General features: G+C 34.1%; 1 protein-coding gene across 2 annotated transcripts in view; it reads left to right on the top strand.

Annotated features, from left to right (window-relative positions):
- Positions 1–25,000, top strand: part of LOC137654505 (distal membrane-arm assembly complex protein 2) — a 347,277-nt gene that overhangs the window by 196,080 nt on the left and 126,197 nt on the right. Inside the window, exon 3 of one of the 2 annotated variants that reach the window (XM_068388180.1) lies at positions 14,749–14,824. The gene's annotated coding sequence lies outside the window, so the exon portion shown is untranslated. The remainder of the gene's footprint in view (positions 1–14,748; positions 14,825–25,000) is intronic. The other variant, XM_068388182.1, reaches the window with a different exon arrangement.

Here is a 25,000-nt window from a genome sequence, read left to right on the forward strand (position 1 = left end):
TAATAATGATAATAACAATAACAATAACAATAACAATAATTAATAATAATAATGATAATAATAACAATAACAATAACAATAACAACATTAATGATTAATAATAATAATAATAATAATAATAATAATAATAATAATAATTCCCAGCGACCAAACCAGGTAATTTGTGTAAAGACTTCCAAGGTATGCCTGGGTAGGGGAGGGAACAGGAGAGAATTCCCAACCTTTCGTAAATTTCCGCAATACTTAACATCTAATTATTAGTGTGCCAGTTAATTTTTATGGTTTATGATAAGCTTTTTATAGGGTAACATCCTTTATTACTAATTAAACTACGATTACTCTGCATAACGAAGTAGGGTGAAATCTCCTAATTGTATGAAATATGATATCACGTTCCAGTACAAGAGGAGTATAAAAAACCTATTTATATATTCAGTAGAATACTGATGCAATAAAACGTATTCATTCAAGTCTACAAAAGAATACTATATTATAAAGCCTTTAACAATTTTTTTTTTTTTTTTTTTTTTTTTTTTTTTTTTTTTTTTTTTTTTTTTTGAAATCATGGCTGTTTGTTACTGTTATGTCATTTTTAGCCCATGAATTGTTCTATAGAAAGAAAGATTTCTTTTTTTCTAATCAGTAGAGAAGTAACGACTTTTTTGCTTTATTAGAAATATTAGCTTTAAAGGACTTTTAATTTGTCATGTCGATTTGCATGGATCCGTAGACATCATATTTGGTACTTGAACAAATTCATTCTTGTATGAAATACTCCACGTATCACAAATGTAGATTAAATTCACAATTTTAATCCAATTTCATATTAAATCTTCATTGCTTTTGAATCACTTTGATCAATTTTACGGTTATATAATTAGTTTGATTAAATTAAAATCATTGTATCTCGCTTCAAAGTCAGTGACCACGATACCGCTCGAATGAAGAAACTTGGAAGAAAGATGAACGCTGTTCTAAACGACTTTTGCTTTCGCCTGGTACATACTGCATTGTACCTTTTACTTCCTGTGCCTTCGGTTATGCAATTGACGTGTTACTGAGTGTTTCCTTCCGATGTTTGGTGCGGGAAGTTGTTAATGATATTTACGTCTATTGCTGTGTGTGATAGTTTTATTCTGCATTGCGCGACTGCTCTACAAGTACGCATTTCCAAACATCCTAGGCATGTTTATATAACCAGTTTTGTTTATTTCCTTGTTTCAGTATAAAACAAGATTCTCTCTCTCTCTCTCTCTCTCTCTCTCTCTCTCTCTCTCTCTCTCTCTCGTTTTCAATTTCCATGGATATACTTCACTCCAAGATTTCTTTTTTTCACATCACTGAATTAGATATATAATAATAACAGAGAATAACTCTGACGACATCGACCAGAATAAAAAGCCATTGCAGTTTCCATTACACAAAAGAAGTTTTAAGGTGTTTGATAATTTTCTTACTGCGAGTATATCGAGCGGAAGAATTTCTATAACGATCAGATATTGTACGTGATTAAATATATATTTATCTTACATGTCAAAACACGCACTGTCACTACCATCAGTTTTACGTGATAAGAATTAGTGTGTGTGTGATGGGCGCTTGTGATTTTTTTTAGAGTGGAAGAAAAAAACAGTACGTTAGTCTTCTCAAGTCCTTAACTGGTACTCACAAGATCTCACCGATATAATTCACCATGCACGAGAGATATAATCGGACGTGCATGGAATTTCATGCCTTCTAGGAAGTGAACTTTCAAATCTGTACTTTAGCTCTGTGCTCTTGACTGAAGATGAAAGCGATAGTTCTATTATGATTTTCCCCAATCCCAAAGAAAATTACTCCGTCCATCTGCTTATTCAATCCGACTATTTCACCCCAGGGGAAGGGTTAAAAATAGTTTCATTAAAATGAGTAGGTGTCCTCTCAAATCCAAAAGTAGCTTTTATTTATACAAAGAATTTTATATAGTTTAAAAAAGGCTTAATGAAAGGGTTGGTTCTCTCAAATCCCAGTTTAGCTCATATATGTAAATTGGCATAATAGTTTTCCGTTTGTATGACGAGATTCAAATGTAACGTCATCTCTTCAGTAATTCATTTTAGGCGGCGGCTTGACCTGTGGCACGAATGGGCTCTGAAATAAAATTTCAGTCGGGTTTTCTTCGTGGAATTGAATCTTCTTTTCCCTTGGATATTTCCCATGACTCACTAAAAACTATTGACGTCCAAACAGACGGAACTTGGTCACAAACATGAGCCTTACTTCATTGCATTTTCCCTTGAGAAACAGAATCCCCAGACCTTCAAAATATCCGCAAACGCCCCTCTAGAATCCAGCCCTACTTAACATAGGCCAACGAATTCTGTGATTACTATCATTTTACGAATTGTCTGTAAAAATGCTTATATTATGCTTTCAGTAAACTAGGTTAGGCGTACCCAATATTTAGCGATATTATCCTGGGCTTTCAAGGTTAGTAAAGGGTGGTATTTGCATTCTCTGATTTTGAATATGGTGTCCCTCTTCAAGGTTGCGTTGACTTTTTGATGTGTCAAAATCTACAAATAAACAAAGGAATCTATTTATCTTTATGAGTGTCAACGATTATTTTTTATCTATGATACAACATTTCAGTACCACATTTATGTATGTGTGTATATATATATATATATATATATAATGTGTGTGTATATATATATGTGTGTATATATATATATATATATATATAGATCAGCCGTTGCTAGACTACTGCCGGACAAAGGTCTCAGACATGATCTTCCATTCCCATCTGTTTATGGTCTTTCTATGCCATCCTATACCCGAAAATTTTCTTATCTCGTCAATCCATCGTATTCTCTTCTTTCCTTGCTTCGTTTGCACTCTTTAGGGACCCATTCTGTTGTTCTTGTTGTCCATCTATTATCTGTCATTCTCATTCTTGTTATATGCCCTGCCCACCTTCATTTCTTTTTCTTACTGGTTGTTTGAATATCCTCTACTTTAGTTTGCTCTCGTATCCATGTTGCTCTTTTTCTGTAACTTAGTGTTAATCCTATCATTATTCTTTCCATAGCTCTTTGAGTTGTAACCAGCTTGTGTTCTGGGGGCTTTAGTAAAGCTTCAAGTTTCTGGTGCATAATTTGAAACAAGTAGAACCATCTGATTAAATACTTTTTCCTTTTAGAGAAAATAGCCTTTTAATTTTTATAGTCTTTTGTTTACCAAAAGCCTCTCCATCTCATGCTTAGCCTATCCTTCTTGTAATTTCAGTCTCATGTCATGGGGAAACACTCCTGTCTGTCCTAGGTATGCAGATTCATTAACAATCTCTAGAATTTCGTACATAACCCTTAAGTGTTGTCTCTGCATTTTCATTGAGCCTTTTGTTTGTTTTACTCATATTCATTTTCAGTCCTACATTTCTGCTTTTTCTCTTAAATTTTCTATCATCTTTTGAAATTCCTCATATGATTCACTTGTTACAACTATGTCCTCTGTAAATCTCAAGTTCTTAAGTTATTCCCCATTAATGTTAATTCCTACAATTTCCAAATCTAGATTGTTCTTTAGAACTTCCTCTAAGCACGCTGTGGATAGTATAGGAGAGATGAAGGTCTCCCTAGGTAATTCCTATTTCAATCAGAATTTTTTCATTATCCATATGTAGTTTTAGGATTAGTGTACTACCCATATAGATATCTTCAAATGTTCTAACATAAAATTCATATATTCCTTGCTTTTGAAGGCTTTACATTAATGCTGAAGTTTTGACAGGATCGAAAGCTTTCTCTTATATACATATAATACATACATATATATATATATATTATATATATACTGTATATATATATACATATATACATATATATATATATATATATAGATATATAAATATATTAATATATATATACGTATATATATACATATATATACATATATATACATATACATATTTATATACATATATATATATATATATATATACATATGTACATATATATATAAATATATATATATATACATATATATACATACATATATATATGCATATATATATACATACATATAAATAAATATATATATATATAATATATATACATACATATATATACACACACACACATATATATATATATATATATATAAATACTCAAAAGAATGGTTGCTGCTGTTAGGAGAGAATGCAGTTCTTGGTCGTGGAGTAAGGCATTTCGAAGATTCGTTGAATGGGGTTAGAGGAGTAACTGAATGAATGAATTATAAGGAGTTGATAAAACATGAGTTTTTAGGACGTAAGAGAAGCTATTAATTGAGATATTGCGAATGAAAAAGACGCATGAGTTTTTGGAATACCCTTGTGAATTGCTACAGTTCAGTGGGGTTATATTATTAAGTTGCTGATCGAGTGGTGTAAGGTATGTTTTGATGTGGAATAGCTTTGATAGGAATAGGTGAGATGAACTGTTGTTTTTTATTTTTTTTTTTTTCAAAAGGGAAGAGGTATTAGAGGAGTCTGTAAAATTCATAGGAGCTTTAATTATCATAACAGAAAAAAGGGTATAGAGGATGGAGGGACTGATATAGGTACAACAGCGTGGCTTTATGCAAGGAGAAAGACGTGTAGATCACGTGTTTGACAAGGAAAAAAATCAAATGAAATGTTTATGAGTAAAGGGAAAAGGCTGTATATATCATACATGGACATAGGGAAATCTTCCTACGAGAACAATATAGGGAGTTAAAGTGTAGCTCTATTTACTATAAGTCAGACGCGTTACATACCACAATGGAAAATATCGGTAGAAAAATTAACAAAACACCCAATGTTTAGACTAAAATTGGCAGGACCTTCTTGTTACAAGGGTCCTGCCCTGTGTCTTGCTTTTGTCCAGACACTCCCAAGCACGCCCATTCCCTTGACTTCCAGACTACGACAATGTTCCTCCCATAATTTTCGAGGGCAGAAATTTTATTGTTATGACGAATGCAGTAGTATGGGTGTCAAAGTCATAATGAGTTGGTATGAAGAACATCGTGAGCTGAATGGTACCATCATATGTTATGTCTTACGATACTCTAGATCTCTTCTTATCTTGCTATTTATTTTGCTTGTTTTACAAATCGGTTTTATTTTTATAGGTTTGTAGTTTGAACTCTTTTGTATGCGTGCTGCACTTTGATGCAAGAGAATCCACTAATGTTTTTTTTTTTTTACCAACCTCTTGCTATTTCATTGACTTCTTACATGAACAAATCAGATTTGTAATATTTAATCTAGTTCTTCCGGGATCTTGTAATAGTTTCGTAATTTCAAGTTAGTTTGAATTTTCTGGCAGTTTATAACAATTACTCTCTCTCTCTCTCTCTCTCTCTCTCTCTCTCTCTCTCTCTCTCTCGTGTAATGTGTTGGCTTCTGATAATGATGAAACTTGTAACTGATTACCTACAGTCAAGCTGTTGAACAAAACGGTCTGTATTGCATAACCTTAAAATAACAGCGCGCGTCAATCACGATCACCAGCCTACGCGAACCCTATCTTCGTTTCCGCATGTTTCAGATTCGTCTTCTTGGTTTACTTGTTCGGTCACATTCCGTTGAGTACTCGTTGTTTTTTACGTGTCTTCTTATTCATCGGTAAATCGGGAATTGTTTGTTTTTCTAGTGATGTAAGAAGTTTGTACGTGCAGGGGAACTGTCTGGGAAAATATTGATGAATGTTTTTTTTTTTCAACATGGCACTCGATCACCATCCGTGCACAGTAGTTTTTTCATGTACCATTAATTTCTTCCCTCAAGTTCCTTGACCTGTAAAGCTTATACACACACACACACACACACACACACACACGCTATTGTAAGTTCATGTTTATTCTTATGAGTAGACGTCTATCTTATCCAACGTCTATTCGCTGCCCTTATTATTCTCAATTCATTACTTTCTAATATTCTGATTACTAATACATTTCATTTCCATTTAAAATTACATTGTGCAAGATCCAATTCCGGACTTTTACTTTTACATGTTGCATACGATTCTATTCTTAATTGTGAATGGAAATTTTGCCATGTTTTATGTAACGAACACCAGCTACCAGACCTCACGATATATTGCTGGAAGTCTAGCTTGTCCAGTCTGTGTAGCCTTGAAAATTAGTACTTAAGTTCTTACCAGTATAGGTTACGCAAGCAGATTATGCTAGCTCCCTTCGCATATTAGAACTTTTACATAACTTCTCGTTCAACAGTTATTTTTAATCAGTCATTTGTTTAAGTAATCTGTGATTATTATTATTATTATTATTATTATTATTATTATTATTATTATTATTATTATTACTTGCTAAGCTACAACCCTAGTTGGAAAACCAGGATGCTATAAGCCAGGGTCTCCAATAGGGAAAATAGCCAGTGAGGAAAGGAAACAAGGAAAAGTTAGTATTATTATTATTATTATTAATATATTATTATTATTACTACTACTACTTGCTAAGCTACAACCCGAGTTGGAAAAGCAGGATGCTATAAGCCCAGGGTCTCCAACAGGGAAAATAGCCAAGTGAGCAAAGGAAACAAGGAAAAATAAAATATTTTAAACAGCAGCAACAACACCAAAATAAATATTTCCCATATAAACCATTAAAACTTTTAACAAAACAAGAGGAATAGAAATAAGATAGAATAGTGTGCCCAAGTGTACCCCTCAAGCAAGAGAACTCTAACCCAAGACAGTGGAAGATCAAGGTACAGAGGCTATGGCACTACCCAAAACTAGAGAACAATGATTTGATTTTGGAGTGTCCCTCCTAGAAGAGCTGATTTTATGATGTAATGAATTTCAGTGTAATTTCAGAAGGTTTTCATAAGTGTCAGGGTTTATGCGTTTGCTTTTAATGTCGCTTTCCATAGAATCTCGTTGTTATAAGAGGCGTAAATTGAAAAACGAGAAATAAAAGGAAACGGACCTTTTCAGTAAAAATAAAATTCATCAATTTCCTCGATGATAACTCTCAAAGCAATGCTTTACAAAAATAAACTAGGGTTTTCTAAAAATGAAGATATTTCAAGTGATAAGGAGCCAAAGATTAACCATAGATGTGCGATGGTATATTTATTTGGATATTTAAGCATGATTATTATTAATGTTATTAAAATTATTATTATCATTATTATATATATATATATATATATACCTTTCTCTTTCTCTCTCTCTCTCTCTCTCTCTTCTCTCTCTCTCTATATATATATATATATATACATGTATCTATGTGTGTGTGTATAATGTGTATATTTATGTATGATTTATATTATATATATGTATAGATAATTTATTTATATGTGATGTATATATATATATACCTGTGTATATATATATATATATATATGTATGTATATATATATATATATATATATCTCAGCCGTTGCTAATTCACTGCAGGACAGAGGCCTTAAACATGTCCTTCCACACGCTTCTGTTTATGGTCGTTCTATACCAATGTACACCACCCAATTTTCTTAGCTCGTCAGTCCATCGTCCTTCTCTTTATTCTCCTGTTTCGTTTGCAGTCTATAGAGACCCATTTTGTTATTTTTCTTGTCCATCTATTATGTCATTTTCATCATATAACCTGACCATGTCCTCTACTTTAATTTGCTCTTATATCCCTTTTGCTCTCTTTCTGTCTCTTGGTACTATTTTCTAAAGATTAGTGATACTGCTAGGACCATTTTATTAAATATTTTCTTTTTAAAGAATATAGCATTTTACATTTCATAATCTCATTCGTTGACCAAAGGCTCTCCATCACATGCATATCCTTCTTTTAATATCGGTCTCGTGTTCTGGAGAAATACTTACTGTCTGTCCTAAGTATGCATACTCATTAACAATCAATAGAGGGTCGTCCATGCACTTTCGTTGAACATTATCTTAGTTTTACTCATATTTGTTTTCAGTCCTACGTTCCTGCTTTTTGTAATATTTATTAATTTTACTAAACTGTCCGATGCATTTACATGTGTATAACTCATTTGTTGATCTCAGAAGTTTTTTGAATTACTAATAAGTGAAAGTATTATTGCTTGAAATTTTGCTTTTGGCGACAAAATGATGAGTTTGGTAATTGAATAGCTGGTGACGAAATACTTTCCTGAGAGGGAAAGCTTTTCTTTTCAATTCCTTTGTTCTTGATACCACCTTTGAATTGTCAATTACAGTTGAGTGCTTGCTCTTTATTGCTCTGGCCTAATGTAATATACATACATACATACATACGTACATACATACATATATATGTGTGTGGTTTGTGCGTTATATATATATATATATATATATAAATTAATGGTATATATATATGTATATATATATATGTATATATATATATATATATATATACTAATTATCTATTAATTCAAGTTGACTGATAGTCAAAACTTAAAAAGTATGTTTTTGCTGATTTTAGTAACCCTGTCATTCATTAGTAAATCTGTAATGTTGTCGTTAGTCCTGAGCAAGAAAGAAGGCACTATTACTGTTACTATTACTATTACTTGCTAGGCTACAACCCTAGTTGGAAAAGCAGGGGCTCCAACAAGGAAAATAGCCCAGTGAGGAAAGGAAATAAGGAAAAGTAAAATATTTAAGAACAGTAACAACATTAAGATAAATATTTCCTATATAAACTATAAAATCTATAACAAAACAAAAGGTAGAGAAACAAGATAGAATAGTGTGCCCGAGTGTACCGTCAAGCAAGAGAACTCTAACCCAAGACATTTGAAACTTTCCGTTTTTTTTTTTTTGTTTTTTTTTATAGATATATATCTTGAGTCTATATTAAAATGCAGTTAGATATCTTGTTCAATCTTAGAGTGATTATGGGATGATGTTTCACCTGTCGAGTACAAAACGGCATATTTAGAGATAAAGTTGTGATTATTTGCCCTGTAGTGAAAGAAACCTGTTTCTGATTGTTTTTAGATCAAGATGCCTTTTTGCTAAAAGAAATTGATTTAATATAAAAAGTTCAAACTTGCAGCGAATGTTTCTTTGTTGAATAGGCTGAAAGAAGTCTTTTTATACAGTTTGAATATGAAAGATCTATTCTAATGTTGTTACTTTTCTTAAAGTGTTTTATTTCAAGTGTTCATTACTTTCTCGTAGTTATTTATTTCCTTATTTCCTTTCCTCACTTGGTTGTTTTTCCCTGTTGGAGTCTTAAGGCTTATAGCATCCTACTTTTTACAGCTAGCGTTGTAGCTTAGATAATAACAATAACAATAAAAATAATTTATTTGGGTCTCGTGGAAACCGTGGTGTGTGTACGATGAAAACTGAACAAGTTTAGATTTCCTCTGTTAATGTTTTATTTGCCTTGATGCTGCCTCAATCTTTATGCGAAAGTGATCGTTTTTGTAGATTTAAGATAATTTCCGTTTAAGCGTTGTTTCATTCATAAGAAGTTCAACCACTTATACGTGAACACAAAACTAAGCAAATGATGAACATCTCTTTTACAGCGTCCCATTACTGGTAGAAAAAAATTGGGTCTATTTCTATTCAGTTGTACTTGTTGCTAAAGGCAGGTTTTAAAAGTTTTTTCTTCTTTTGTGCAAAATTGTCATATTAAATTCTGCATACGATGAACAAAAGAAGGTTTATTTAGTTCGTGTTAAAGGATTGCCTATTAAAAAAGGCTGAAACCCTTGGTAGGTGACAGATTTTTTTAGGTTTTCTGTAAAGCTATTATAATCACGATATATTATACCTTTCAAGCGTACTTTAATCCAAAAATTTAATGGGTAGTTTTAAAAAGCAATTTAATAGATTTATCTTGCCCAAATATTTCTAAGTTACTTACAACCAACATATCTATGACAGAAAGAGTGTATTAATTTTTCTAGATCATTAAAAGACTTATTAAACCTTATACCATCGCTGCCCACATTTTCTATTAGATTATATTATCATGATATCATGATGCATTGTCATCTCTTATCATATAAAAATTAGATGTGTGTGAACAGCGTAACAAAAGTATTTTTGGTAATTAAATTCACAAACTGAACAGAGGTGTTTTTCATATGTAGCCTATTTTGCATATGCCTCGCTGCATAAATAAATACCTGTACTGTCATAAACATTAAGCTCGGTGTACCAGAGCTGGTTTTCCCTTCAAAATAATTATTGCAGTAAAACTAGGCTGCGATTCATCTCCAGACCACAGGGTAGGGAAGGGCCATCAGACATATCCTAAGGGACACACCTTTCCCTTTCGTCCCTAAATTTTCTTCCTGGAACAGGTAAACAACCCTCGTCTTACAAGTCCCTCCAAGGAACCTTTTGCATATTCATCCACAGCCCTGTCCAGCCTCCTTCAAATTTACATCTCCGTTAATTGCTGTTTGTATTTTGGATTTCCTGATTAACCCAAGAATATTTGCTACAAAGCAGATATGAGTACAGAAATTGCTTTCCTATTTACAATACCTGTACTAAAAAGTTCTTCCCTTATCTTGTTATCCCCTTGTAGGTATGGATAAGCACACCATTGATCATTCCCTGGGGCTACGTCTGTCCTTTGAGAAGTGGAAAGGAGAATGACTTGTAATTCCATGGTGTTGGCTTAAAGCTGTCTGACCATAGAATTAGGGATATTTTGAAGATGGTCTGCAACAGGTCCAGAGCATCGTTAGTATTAAATATTGCTTTTCAAAACCGAATAATTTTAAAACTTTTCAGAATTACAAAAGGATTTGGTTTTGTAACACACAAACACACACACACACACACACACATATATATATATATATATATATTACACACACACACATATATATATGTGTGTTTATATATATATATATATATATATAATGTATATATATATTACACACATACTTATATATACAGTATATATATATATATATATATGTGTGTGTGTGTGTGTATATATATATATATATATATATGCATAACACTCACAGAAAAATGTGATGCTCAGATGTAATAAATCGCAAGGAAAAGGGGAAAATAATGAGTGAATCTTAACTAGTTTTGTCTCAAGATCATCTTTAGCATTCTCAGTTTTATTTATGGTTTATTACCAAGATACTTACACATCATTACATACATACATACATACATATATATATATATATATATATATACACAGTTTATTTATATGTATGTATATATACATACACATATATATATGTGTATGTATGTATGTATGTAAGTATGTGTTTAAGAGACGTATATATGCAAATTCTTGAAAGCTCACATTCAGCGGTGAAACTCTTCAAATATTTTTGGAAATTATACAGTACAAGCATATGGCAATTTAATCATATATATTATTTGTCAATAGGATGTCTACTGTATATCGACTGATCTAACTCATCTGAAAGTTTCAGGTTCTTACGTTTGACCATTGCGTAGGCAAAGTCACTACGGTTGGCGTAGTCGTAAACTAAGTATATTTATCGATTTAACATTAATGATTAGATGCAATCATTATGAGTTTAAAATCGAAAGTTGTGTTTTATTTTTTTATTGTAATACTTACTTGAGCTGAAACCTCAAAGAATTTTTTAATGTTGGTCAGCGTCGGTTACTTTCTCGACTTCAAAACCTCTGAAAAAAAAAATTAATCAACCCTAGCATTAAAAATCTTTGTTTAAAAGGAAATAAGATTTTTTTCTCTTGAAATGAAGTCTACGCTGCCATTCAAGGGGACACGATTGAGAAATGCTAAAATGAGTGGAGGTAATTTGAAAATTCTATGTAGAATTACAGGACCAAAAATGATTAAACTTGTGTAATAGCTTCTTTGTTTAGTGTAGATTCAAGTTTGTTTGATACAAAAATTTACACCGTAATAAATAGAGGTTCAAACTCATACATAAAGGTTAAAAGGCCTGGCCGCTCATGAGTGGCAGAGGTAAGGAACACTGACATTGCTCTATCAATCAGGACAATGCCCTAGAGACTGGCTACATATACATATGATCAGCGCCCAAGCCCCTTCTCCACCAAAGCTAAGACCAAGTAGGGCTAGGCAATGGCTGCTGATGACTCGGCAGCTAGACCTATAGGCTCCCCCAAATCCCTCATCCTTAGTTCACAAGGATAGTGAGGTTGCAGCGACTAAAGAAACTAACGAGTTTGAGCGGGACTCGAACCCCAGTCAGGGACGTTACCACATCGGCTATATTCTTATGATTATATAGGAAATATCTTGATCATATACTTGCAAGTAAACCAAAAGAAGAAATTTCCTTTACTGTCATGAAATGTTAAACTCGTAAGTCTGGATATTTTTCTTTTGAAGAATGTTCACATTCTTCTTCTTCTCAAGAGGTGTACCAGCTTCAGTCCTTTCGAAAACTGGCGATTTTAACCTTGATATCCATGATAATGTTAATGATTAAAGAAAGATGCAAAAACTGGGAGACCTGCAAAGGACTCTCCTCAAAGCTGAAAAGAAGCGAATGGTAACTTGCTGCTTTGGCAGGTTTTATTGAAAGCATTTTCAGTAAAATCTCATTTTAAATGTGTTTACATGTGCACACACACAAATATATATATATATATATATATATATATGTGTGTGTGTGTGTGTGTGTATATATGTGTGTATATATATATACATACATATACATACATACATGTATACACACATTTCTATATATATATATATATATATATACACACACTCATATTACTATTTTATACATATATTCTTTACAAAGATACATAAATTTCTTTATATTATGTATTTTAGATACATATACGTACATTTCATACATACATATATATATATATATATATATGTGTTTATAAACACCATTATGTGTTTTCCCCTAGCAAGGGATGTATCCGGAAAATAACACCACACCAATCACTGTCACGGTCATTTTGTAGCTGTTAAATAGTGGATGAACACATATGCAGTGAAACTTCCATATACATCGTTTCATACACCTACAGCATACAGTAGAACGTCGAACCCTTGACATACACTTCGCCATTCTAATAAGTTTTATAATCAAATTTTCAACCCTTTCTAAGCCTTACCCTCCCCTACTTCTTACATTTCCCTCTTTAAAATGAATGACTAGTACTTCAAAGAAAAGCATTGAAGTTGGAGTTTAGAAAACACGAGATGATGATGGCGTTAAGTCAAGAGTTCATTGTTTGAATTAGGGGGTTTCAACTGTTGAAGAATAGACAAAAGCTTCCCACGTCTTGTCTCAAAGGAAGTCGGAAGCAGTGTTTACGTGACAGGGAAATGCACGTGAATTACATAATCACTGTTTGCGAATTCACTTCGAAGTGGAAACAAAGAGACGTAAATAGCATTCGTAAAGATGCGATTTTATAAAGTTCCGACATAATACCAATTACCAAAGCAATTATCAAGTTATGCCTTGACCTATGACGTTCACCCTATCCAGGCCCTGAAGATGCTTTCGAAGCTCGTGGAATATTAGGGGAACAAGATAGATTAAAGAAAGGGAAAAAGGGAAGTTTCTGATACTCTGGAGATGATTATGGGAAGATTATGAGGATAGGGGTCATGGTTGCAATATGCCACATGATGATTACTGTTAATGTGACTTCAGACTAATAGATAAATTAAACACACTGTACTGCCCAATGTCTTCTTTTTCCAGCGTTATCCCTACATTAAGGGGTCGGTTGCCCATGTAACCAACATCAAATTCTAAAGAATCATTCGTAAGGTCATCCAACTTAACAGTTTAATAATGCACAAGAGTTTTTCTAGTAAATTTAAACGACGAATTTTCAAACGGCATGAGATGTTTACGATTATATTTTCACCCCGGTTTTAATTGCACTCCACAGCAATTTTATTCTATCTATACTAGTGTTCTTCCGTCCTTCTCTTCCTCCTTCCTCTTTCACGGATTTGACAAATGAAGGTGGAACTACATTATTTAAAATAGAAGTAAATTTACAAATTAGTAAAGTTTTGTAGCTTAGACTTCTATCTCTAGCTCTTTATCGTAAAGTAAATGTTTCTCGGCATCCAAAGATTTTGGATATTTTACATCTATTTCAATTTTATTTTACCTGTAACGTGTTCAGACGATTTTTTTTTCTGTAAATAATGTAATCTCGTTTGACATATTGGAATTTCCTTTATCTGCGCCGATGACGTAACGTTGATCATGTAATATACAGTTCAACGTCAATCATATTTACTTAGAGACAAATAAATTTAGACTGTTAACATCTAACTTCATTCAATGTACACGTCAGGATTTACATTCTCAGAATATTTTGAGGGCGCAACTTAGGCCTAAATTTCATAAATTACTCAAGGATGTTAATTTGTACAAGTTACTTTGTCTTCTAAGCTAGACCGTTGTTTTCCTTATTTGAAAGTAAAGTTTTCATGGAAACGTATAGTTTGGTGAGAATGCTTTTATTACTGTTACCTAGTAAAAGGCGTCATTGCATCATAGAATGTACAAACTGTCTAGCTTGACCGTGGATGTACAGTAGAAAGCATCATCGGATGTAGAACTGAGAATGTAGTACGTATTCTCTTGGTGAAAGTTTTATAGTCCCGAATCTCCGCTTAACAACCTGTGAATAATGGTTTGATAAGAAAATGAATTATGTAAAAAGCGTTCAGGGAAAAAAAGCGAAGTAGGAAATTGAAGGTGTTTATTACTCAATACCTTTCGCTTCTGTTTGTGTACACGTGTTTTTATTCCTTTCCAGACAAGGTAAGATGCGAGAGACCGGATATTATCGGAGGAGTAAGCGACGTGTTTGCGGTCAACAGATTGAAAAAGGTAAGTAACATTTCCTCTTCAAAACAGAAGTAACCACAATTAATTTATCTTTTATTTTTACATTTCATGCATGGCCTAAAAATAATTTAAGCTATGATTCGCAGACATGTAATTTATTAAAAAATAATATATTTGTATTGGGCGCGACGCATATGTGAAGACAGTGATAATTTTTATGTTGTCTAAATAGCCTACTTCGAATCTGCACATATTAGTATAGTGTAGATACCTATTGCAAGTAATATGTTATGGAGAATGTACTCTGTAGGTCTTGGTACACCAGCTGACACATAACTATGAAGAGATCTGCCAAATCATGTTGAATCGTTGAAACTTCAGAGATTCAAACTTATTGCTAATGCCTTTATAGCATGGCTACATGAGGCTCATTTCGTAGTAATTTGTTTCGATTATATATCTTGGCTTTATTTGTTATTTCCAATTCATCCTTTACTACATGCGTCTGTGTGTTTTTCTGCTCAGCGCAGCTTTCTAGTGGGCCTGTAGCATTCTGCTTTACCAACAGGGTTGCAGCTTGGCTAAGGATTTACAATATCATTTCACATTTGTTTCTATGTAATATATATATATATATATATATACACACACACACATATATATATATATATATATATATAATTGTGTGTGTGTATGTGTGTAAACACTTTCTATTGGTTGGTTGGAAAGTTTTTTATCCAGTTAATGTTTTTTCAGCAAGATTTTGTGCGAATTTATGATTCTAATAATGCAGTCACTGCGTTATTGATAAACAGGCATAACATTTTTCAATATCTGCATCGCGTTTCAGCTTGTTGTTCAGTTGTCCACTGCTTGTAATTATACATTCCCTTTATTAAATTTCCAAGTTTATACCTGGGTCCCGCATAGAATTTCGTTATTCTGATTTTCTATATAAAATAATCATATTTTCTTGGATTTGTTATATGTATTCCGGAACTTAAAGGCCAAACAATAATCAGGGCCTCATGTTTTAGTAATTTTCTATCTTCAAGATCACACTTGCTCTTTCGTCTATCCTTTTGTTCAATCTATTGATAACCGGTTAAGACAAATATCGTTTCCTCGCGATGACGATTGTAATTTGACCTTTTAGAATCTAACGGTAACCTTGCATATTATTTTCAAGGTCTGATAAAATTGTTTTATTTTCATGAATTTAACGTCCCAAGGTTATTTCTGTTAACTTTATTCATTTGCGTATTTCCATTTATTCTTAGCCCTCTGACGTCCTTTCAGAAAAAAAGAAGAAAAAAAAGTGTGGATGTCGTGTATCATGAAAACTGCTCTAATTTGATAGGAATTCAACAATGCCCAAGAACAGTTAATTAAACAATCCAAGGCAGCCAATTACTGACAAAAGGAAAAACTTTAAATGTCCGGCAAGACTTAGTTTTTATAAAAGGAAAACATCCTAGTTACTGGTAAAGTTATTTTGGTTAACTCACACGTACGACACACATGCACATATATGTGTATACACACACACACACACACACACACATATATATATATATATATATATATATATATATATATAGCATATATATGTATATATAACATATATATGTATATATATAACATATATATATATATATATATAACATATATAATATACATATATATATAAATGTATATATATATATATATATATAATAAATATAATCGAAGAAAACTTCTGCGTGAAAAGCTTGTGTAACATTAATAACTAATATATATATATATATATATACACATATATATATATATATACACATATCTGTACGTGTATGTATGTATAAGAATATGTATGTATGTATGTATATATATATATATATGTATATATAATATATATGTATATATATATGTGTGTGTATATTTATATGAATATGTATATATATATATATATATATGTTTATGAATGTATGTATATATATATATATATATATGTATATGAATATGTATGTATGTATATATATATATATATATTTATGTATATATGTATATATATGTATATATATATGTGTGTATATATGCATATATATATATGTATATACAGTATATATATATATATATATATTCCGGTACAGTGAATTATTATGAAAGCGAAATATAGCGTTGAAAGGGACCTTTCATACCTTGTTGAACGTTAAGGTTATTTTATCTCCAAGGTTTAGTCACGAGCGGAAATTAATGATCGGAAAGCGATTTGTGAGTAATGTAGTTATACATTCCCAGCGAAGAGGAAAGTCCTAGTTACTTGGCCAGCGTCCATGGGTCCACACCAGGCCTTATGTTCCATCTCATCGGCCGCACTAAGGAAGAAAATTTGTTCTTTTATTCGAAAGTCGTCAGCGCCTACCTGCTCTTCGCCTTGAAGCAGGTTGTCTTTAAAACCTGAAGTTGAAGTATCTTGTTAATTGTCAGTTAAAGCATTCTTAATAACACTTGAAAGGAAATATGAATATATATAGATAGATACGTTTATATATAATATGTATACCATCTCTCTCTCTCTCTCTCTCTCTCTCTCTCTCTCTCTCTCTCTATATATATATATATATATATATTCATATATATATATATAGATATATATATATATTTATATTTATATATATACATACATACATGTATATATATATATATATATATGTATAATTCTTTTGTAAAGTATGCCAATTGAGACGGAATTATGGAATGATCGCCTGAATTATCGTTAGAACTTCAGAATTTCAAACTTAATGCAAATATTTTTTTTTCTTTTTTTTTGAGCAAGCTCACGTGAATCTCGTTTCATAATAAATTGTTTTATATCATTCAGGCATATTTACATATATGTGTATACAATGTATGTATATATATATATATATATATATATTTATATATATATATATATATATATATCATCATCATCATCATCATCTCCTCTTACGTCTATTGACTCAAAGGGCATCGGTTAGATTTCACCAGTCGATTTCAGTTCAATACTTCTCCATTCATCGTCTACTTCGCGCTTCATAGTCCTCAGCCATGTAGGCCTGGGGCTTCCAACTCTTCTAGTGCCTTGCAGAGCCCAGCTGAACGTTTGGTGAACTAATCTCTCTTGGGGAGTGCGAAGAGCATGCCCAAACCATTTCCATCTACCCTTCATCATGATCTCATCAACATATGGCACTCGAGTAATCTCTCTTATAGTTTCATTTCTAACCCTGTCTTTCCGTTTAACTCCCAATATCCTTCTGAGGAGTTTGTTCTCTAATCTACTAAATGTATTGGAGATCGTTTCATTGTTTTATATATGTGTATATATATATATATATGTGTGTGTGTATGTATATATATATATATATATATATAATATATATATATATATATATATCGAGTCCATAGTTTTTTTTATTATTATTTAGTGTGTTTTGTTAAGAACAGGAAGATTTGAACCAATTAATGCTGAAGTATTGAATTTAACCCATGTTTAGACTTTAGCCTTCTAGAAATTATGGGAAAAATAGCGCGATACTCAAAATACTACATATTTGGTAAAAAAGAAAGGTGCTGCATACTTTAACCTGTCCCAATTATCTCTTTTCATTCTAATTTATGGTATAACTAAATGAAGGGCTTTATTCTCTTGGAATCTTGTGATCTCAGGAAAGGAAAGTAGTATGATAGGTTTTACAACGTTCCCAGGAAGAGAGAGAGAGAGGAAAAGGGATGGGGTCACCTGAAAACGTGACGTGAAAGATGCTATAAATCTCTTTCTGATATCTGAATCTGGATCGGGTCTTTTACCGTCACTCGTGTTTTCTCACCATCATCTTCCGAAAAAAAAAATTAAGATAAAATAAATATATTTCCCATAAGTGTAACTTTTGTTAGGGGTTATAGAGTATATACTTTTATTCAAACCATGACAAATTAAACCTTCGGATCCATAACATTTTTTCTCTCATTTTTGACATCAGTCTTTTCGTGGGTCCTTTCTGTAATACCCCTGAAGCATTTTCACCTTACAGGAGGGATGATCCACTGCACCCTTCGACAGGTGGGGTCACAGGTCATCTCGAAAGTAAAAGTTGTCGTTTCCGCATCGTAGCTCAGAGAGAGAGAGAGAGAGAGAGAGAGAGAGAGAGATGACATGTGTTATTATATACCCATTGTAACGATGTCATTTTTTACTTCATCACACCTCTTACTATTTGGTGTGAAGTATTGTTGCCATTTTAAAACGCGCTCCCCCCCCTCTCTCTCTCTCTCTCTCTCTCTCTCTCTCTCTCTCTCAGTCAGGCTACTTATTCAGTTATGGATGAATAGATTTTCTCTTGGCCATCTGAAAGTTTAAATCATGTAGGTAGTAGGATGGGCAGAGCACCAGCCACCCCTTGATATACTATCTCTAGGGAATTATTGGGTCCTTTGACTGGCCAAACAATACTGCATTGAATCCCTCTCTCTGGTTACGGCTCGTTTCCTTAGCATACACATACGCAGAATAGTCTAGCCTAGTCTTTCCACATTGTCCTCTATCCTCAGACACCTGACAACATTGAGATTACCAACCAATTGTTCTTTGCTCAAGGGGTTAACTACTGCAATATCATTGTTCAGTGGCTACTTTCCTCTTGGTAAGGGTAGAAGAGTCTCTTCAGCAAAGGTAAGCAGCTATTCTGGGAGAAGGACACTCCAAAATCAAACTATTGTTCTCTAGTCTTGGTTAGTGCCGTAGCCTCTCTGTACCATGGTCTTCCATTGCCTTGGGGTAGTGCTCTTGCTTTAGGGTACACTTGGGCCCTTTCTCTTATTTTTTTTCGTTTTTATAGTTAATATATGAAAGATTTATTTTAAAGATTCTGTTCTTAAAATATTTTATTTTAATATTGTTTCTGTTTTTAAAATATTTTATTTTAATTGTTAATTACTTATCTTGTAGTTTATTTATTTCCTTATTTCCTCTACTCGGCTATTCTGCCCCGTTGGGCTTATAGCAACCTGCTTTTCCGACTAGGGTTGTAGCTTAGACAACAACAACAACAACAACAGCAACAACAACAACAACAATAATAATACTGCAAGAAGTAATATTCTATGCCTGAGCTCCATGATTTTGTGGTCATGTTAGAAACTGATATGATATCCTCTTAAAGCTACTTTAGTGCGAGATGGTGAACCACAATTCTATTGTTCAGTTCTGTATGGCATAGGTCAGTCCTTCTATTAAAAACATAACAACTTGAGTGAGAACTGCAGAGAGAGAGAGAGAGAGAGAGAGAGAGAGAGAGAGAGAGAGAGTACCATTTTCATTAACATCCCAAATTAGAGGCTGAATGTACATCTGAAAGAGCTTTTCTTGCCATATATTGATGCTGATGCAGATTTTGAGTTATTCAGTTTAATTCGGTTCATAAATAAGACTTTAAAAACTAAAGATTTTTTAGTCAAAATCCCTTAAAATAATAAAACAAATCGATATCAAGTTTTTGCCTTGGACAGTAGCAACAGAAAATATAATAACAGTTCAATACTTCCATCGTCAAAGACTCCTGTATGTTCTGTATGGAAAAGGAATGGTTCGGGGTCAGACAGGTGTCAGTAATATATGGTGTGGCTCAATAATTTTGAAGGTATAAGAAGTGGTGCCCTATAAGATATAATGTTTTTATAGAACCCCATGGATATGTTGTCTCTTGTTGAACACTTCTCAAGTACATCAATTAAGTCTGTAACTAATCCTGGACACTAGTATACTGTAGATGTAGACAATAGGCATTATATCTTACAGTAGAAAGACGTGAATCTTGCAGCTTTCCCTTTACTGAAATAACTAATTCAGCTCTAACAACTTAGTATAATAAGATTCCCAGGCTCAGATAAAATTTCGTTTGCAATGGTAACACAAAGTTTGTTATGAGAATTATTAACAGAATTCAGCTTGACACTAGTTACTTGACAATCTGAGAATCGGCCATTATTGTAAATACTTAAAAGCTAGCAAGAATAAGTTTTTAGAAATCAAGTATATACCAACTAGTTGCATTAAGATCTTGTCTGTGTAAGATCATGAAAAAGAATGGTCAATGCACGGCCAGAATGATTGTTGGAGAACATTTATCAGCTATCCATTGTGGATTAAGAGGATGCACTTAACAACTGATGTCTGGCTGAACTAGTCTTCTTCATAAATGGGAACCATTTACCTCCATCAACATCATGAAAGTTTTCTTATTTTTTTTTTCACCTTGAAACAGCATATAACATTGCATGAAAATGGTATAAGCAAAATTGTACAGTACCTGTATTTGATTCTGAATTGCGAGAGCAACATTGTTTATTAAAGCATCATTGGCAAATCTATTCTGAGGATGAATAGAAGAAACACAGAGATGATGAGAACGGAGTATGCAATGGAAGATGAAATATCATTGGAAGGAGAATGGATTAATGAAGTAGGATCATTTAAGTATTTAGGAAGAATGATCTCCAATATTGGGTCTTTAGAATTAGATTTTAGTGAAAGATTGAAAAAAGCAAATCAGACACTGGGAGGTATTCATAAAAATGAAGGATATCCTTGTAAGCATAAGGTAGAAGTACAAGGTAATTCTCTGAAGCAAAAGGTAGAAGTATAAGCAAGTCTTTCTTTCCATATTCATAATGATTACCTTTTACTTGCGAGGATATCCTCCAAGCAGAAGTAAAAGGTTGACTCGTGTTTCGGGAGCGCTTAGTTACATGTTGGAACTCGTAAGATTTCATTTGTGCTGTCAAGATAAGAAAGAGTTTAGTATTTATAATATGTATTTAATGCCCTGTTTTTACTTGTATTTAATTAAGTTTACGCATCAGAAAGAACACAGACGCCGCCGCGCCTTCCCCAAAGCCTCGCTGACGACATCTATCCCCCACCCCTTGCATTAGAAGTTCTTTGACCTTTTTTTTAGCTCCCCCACCCCTTGCATTAGAAGTTCTTTGACCTCTTTTTAGCTCCCACACCCCTTGCATTAGAAGTTCTTTGACCTCTTTTTAGCTCCCACACCCCTTGCATTAGAAGTTTTTTTACCTCTTTTTAGCTCCCACACCCCTTGCATTAGAAGTTCTTTGACCTTTTTTTCTAGCTCCCCCACCCCTTGCATTAGAAGTTCTTTGACCTCTTTTTAGCTCCCCCACCCCTTGCATTAGAAGTTCTTTGGCCTCTTTTTAGCTCCCATACCCTTTACATTAGAAGTTCTTTGACCTCTTTTCAGCTCCCACACCCCTTGCATTAGAAGTTCTTTGACCTCTTTTTAGCTCCCCCACCCCTTGCATTAGAAGTTCTTTGACCTCTTTTTAGCTCCCACACCCCTTGCATTAGAAGTTCTTTTACCTCTTTTTAGCTCCCACACCCCTTGCATTAGAAGTTCTTTGACCTCTTTTTAGCTCCCCCACCCCTTGCATTAGAAGTTCTTTGACCTCTTTTTAGCTCCCACACCCCTTGCATTAGAAGTTCTTTGACCTCTTTTTAGCTCCCCCACCCCTTGCATTAGAAGATCTTTGACCTCTTTTTAGCTCCCCCACCCCTTGCATTAGAAGTTCTTTGACCTCTTTTTAGCTCCCACACCTCTAGCATTAGAAGTTCTTTGACCTCTTTTTAGCTCCCACACCCCTTGCATTAGAAGTTCTTTTACCTCTTTTTAGCTCCCACACCCCTTGCATTAGAAGTTCTTTTACCTCTTTTTAGCTCCCATACCCCTTGCATTAGAAGTTCTTTGACCTTTTTTTCTAGCTCCCCCACCCCTTGCATTAGAAGTTCTTTGACCTCTTTTTAGCTCCCACACCTCTAGCATTAGAAGTTCTTTGACCTCTTTTTAGCTCCCACACCCCTTGCATTAGAAGTTCTTTTACCTCTTTTTAGCTCCCACGCCCCTTGCATTAGAAGTTCTTTTACCTCTTTTTAGCTCCCACACCCCTTGCATTAGAAGTTCTTTTACCTCTTTTTAGCTCCCACACCCCTTGCATTAGAAGTTCTTTGACCTCTTTTTAGCTCCCCCACCCCTTGCATTAGAAGTTCTTTGACCTCTTTTTAGCTCCCACACCCCTTGCATTAGAAGTTCTTTTACCTCTTTTTAGCTCCCACACCCCTTGCATTAGAAGTTCTTTTACCTCTTTTTAGCTCCCACACCCCTTGCATTAGAAGTTCCTTGACCTTTTTTTCTAGCTCCCCCACCCCTTGCATTAGAAGTTCTTTGACCTCTTTTTAGCTCCCACACCTCTAGCATTAGAAGTTCTTTGACCTCTTTTTAGCTCCCACACCCCTTGCATTAGAAGTTCTTTTACCTCTTTTTAGCTCCCACACCCCTTGCATTAGAAGTTCTTTTACCTCTTTTTAGCTCCCACACCCCTTGCATTAGAAGTTCTTTGACCTCTTTTTAGCTCCCACACCCCTTGCATTAGAAGTTCTTTGACCTCTTTTTAGCTCCCCCACCCCTTGCATTAGAAGTTCTTTGACCTCTTTTTAGCTCCCACACCCCTTGCATTAGAAGTTCTTTGACCTCTTTTTAGCTCCCCCACCCCTTGCATTAGAAGATCTTTGACCTCTTTTTAGCTCCCCCACCCCTTGCATTAGAAGTTCTTTGACCTCTTTTTAGCTCCCACACCCCTTGCATTAGAAGTTCTTTGACCTCTTTTTAGCTCCCACACCCCTTGCATTAGAAGTTCTTTTACCTCTTTTTAGCTCCCACACCCCTTGCATTAGAAGTTTTTTTACCTCTTTTTAGCTCCCACACCCCTTGCATTAGAAGTTCTTTGACCTTTTTTTCTAGCTCCCCCACCCCTTGCATTAGAAGTTCTTTGACCTCTTTTTAGCTCCCACACCTCTAGCATTAGAAGTTCTTTGACCTCTTTTTAGCTCCCACACCCCTTGCATTAGAAGTTCTTTTACCTCTTTTTAGCTCCCACACCCCTTGCATTAGAAGTTCTTTGACCTCTTTCCAGCTCCCATACCCCTTGCATTAGAAGTTCTTTGACCTCTTTTTAGCTTCCCCACCCCTTGCATTAGAAGTTCTTTTACCTCTTTTTAGCTCCCACACCCCTTGCATTAGAAGTTCTTTGACCTCTTTTTAGCTCCCACACCCCTTGCATTAGAAGTTCTTTGACCTCCTTTTAGCTCCCACAACCCTTGCATTAGAAGTTCTTTGACCTCTTTTTAGCTCCCACACCCCTTGCATTAGAAGTTTTTTTTACCCCTTTTTAGCTCCCACACCCCTTGCATTAGAAGATCTTTGACCTCTTTTTAGCTCCCCCACCCCTTGCATTAGAAGTTCTTTGACCTCTTTTTAGCTCGCACACCTCTAGCATTAGAGGTTCTTTGACCTCTTTTTAGCTCCCACACCTCTAGCATTAGAAGTTCTTTGACTTCTTTTTAGCTCCCACACCTCTAGCATTAGAAGTTCTTTGACCTCTTTTTAGCTCCCACACCTCTAGCATTAGAAGTTCTTTGAACTCTTTTTAGTTCCCACACCTCTAGCGTCAGAAGTTCTTTGACTTCTTTTTAGCTCCCACACATCTTCCATTAGAAGTTCTTTGACCTCTTTTCAGCTCCCTTACCTCAAGCATTAGAAGTTCTTTGACCTCTTTTTAGCTCCCACACCCCTTGCATTAGAAGTTCTTTGACCTCTTTTTAGCTCCCCCACCCCTTGCATTAGAAGTTCTTTGACCTCTTTTTAGCTCCCACACCCCTTGCATTAGAAGTTCTTTTACCTCTTTTTAGCTCCCACACCCCTTGCATTAGAAGTTCTTTTACCTCTTTTTAGCTCCCACACCCCTTGCATTAGAAGTTCTTTGACCTTTTTTTCTAGCTCCCCCACCCCTTGCATTAGAAGTTCTTTGACCTCTTTTTAGCTCCCACACCTCTAGCATTAGAAGTTCTTTGACCTCTTTTTAGCTCCCACACCCCTTGCATTAGAAGTTCTTTGACCTCTTTTTAGCTCCCACACCCCTTGCATTAGAAGTTCTTTTACCTCTTTTTAGCTCCCACACCCCTTGCATTAGAAGTTCTTTTACCTCTTTTTAGCTCCCACACCCCTTGCATTAGAAGTTCTTTGACCTCTTTTTAGCTCCCCCACCCCTTGCATTAGAAGTTCTTTGACCTCTTTTTAGCTCCCACACCCCTTGCATTAGAAGTTCTTTGACCTCTTTTTAGCTCCC

This window comes from Palaemon carinicauda, chromosome 15 (genome assembly GCF_036898095.1).
Source record: "Palaemon carinicauda isolate YSFRI2023 chromosome 15, ASM3689809v2, whole genome shotgun sequence".
Lineage (NCBI taxonomy): Eukaryota > Metazoa > Arthropoda > Malacostraca > Decapoda > Palaemonidae > Palaemon > Palaemon carinicauda.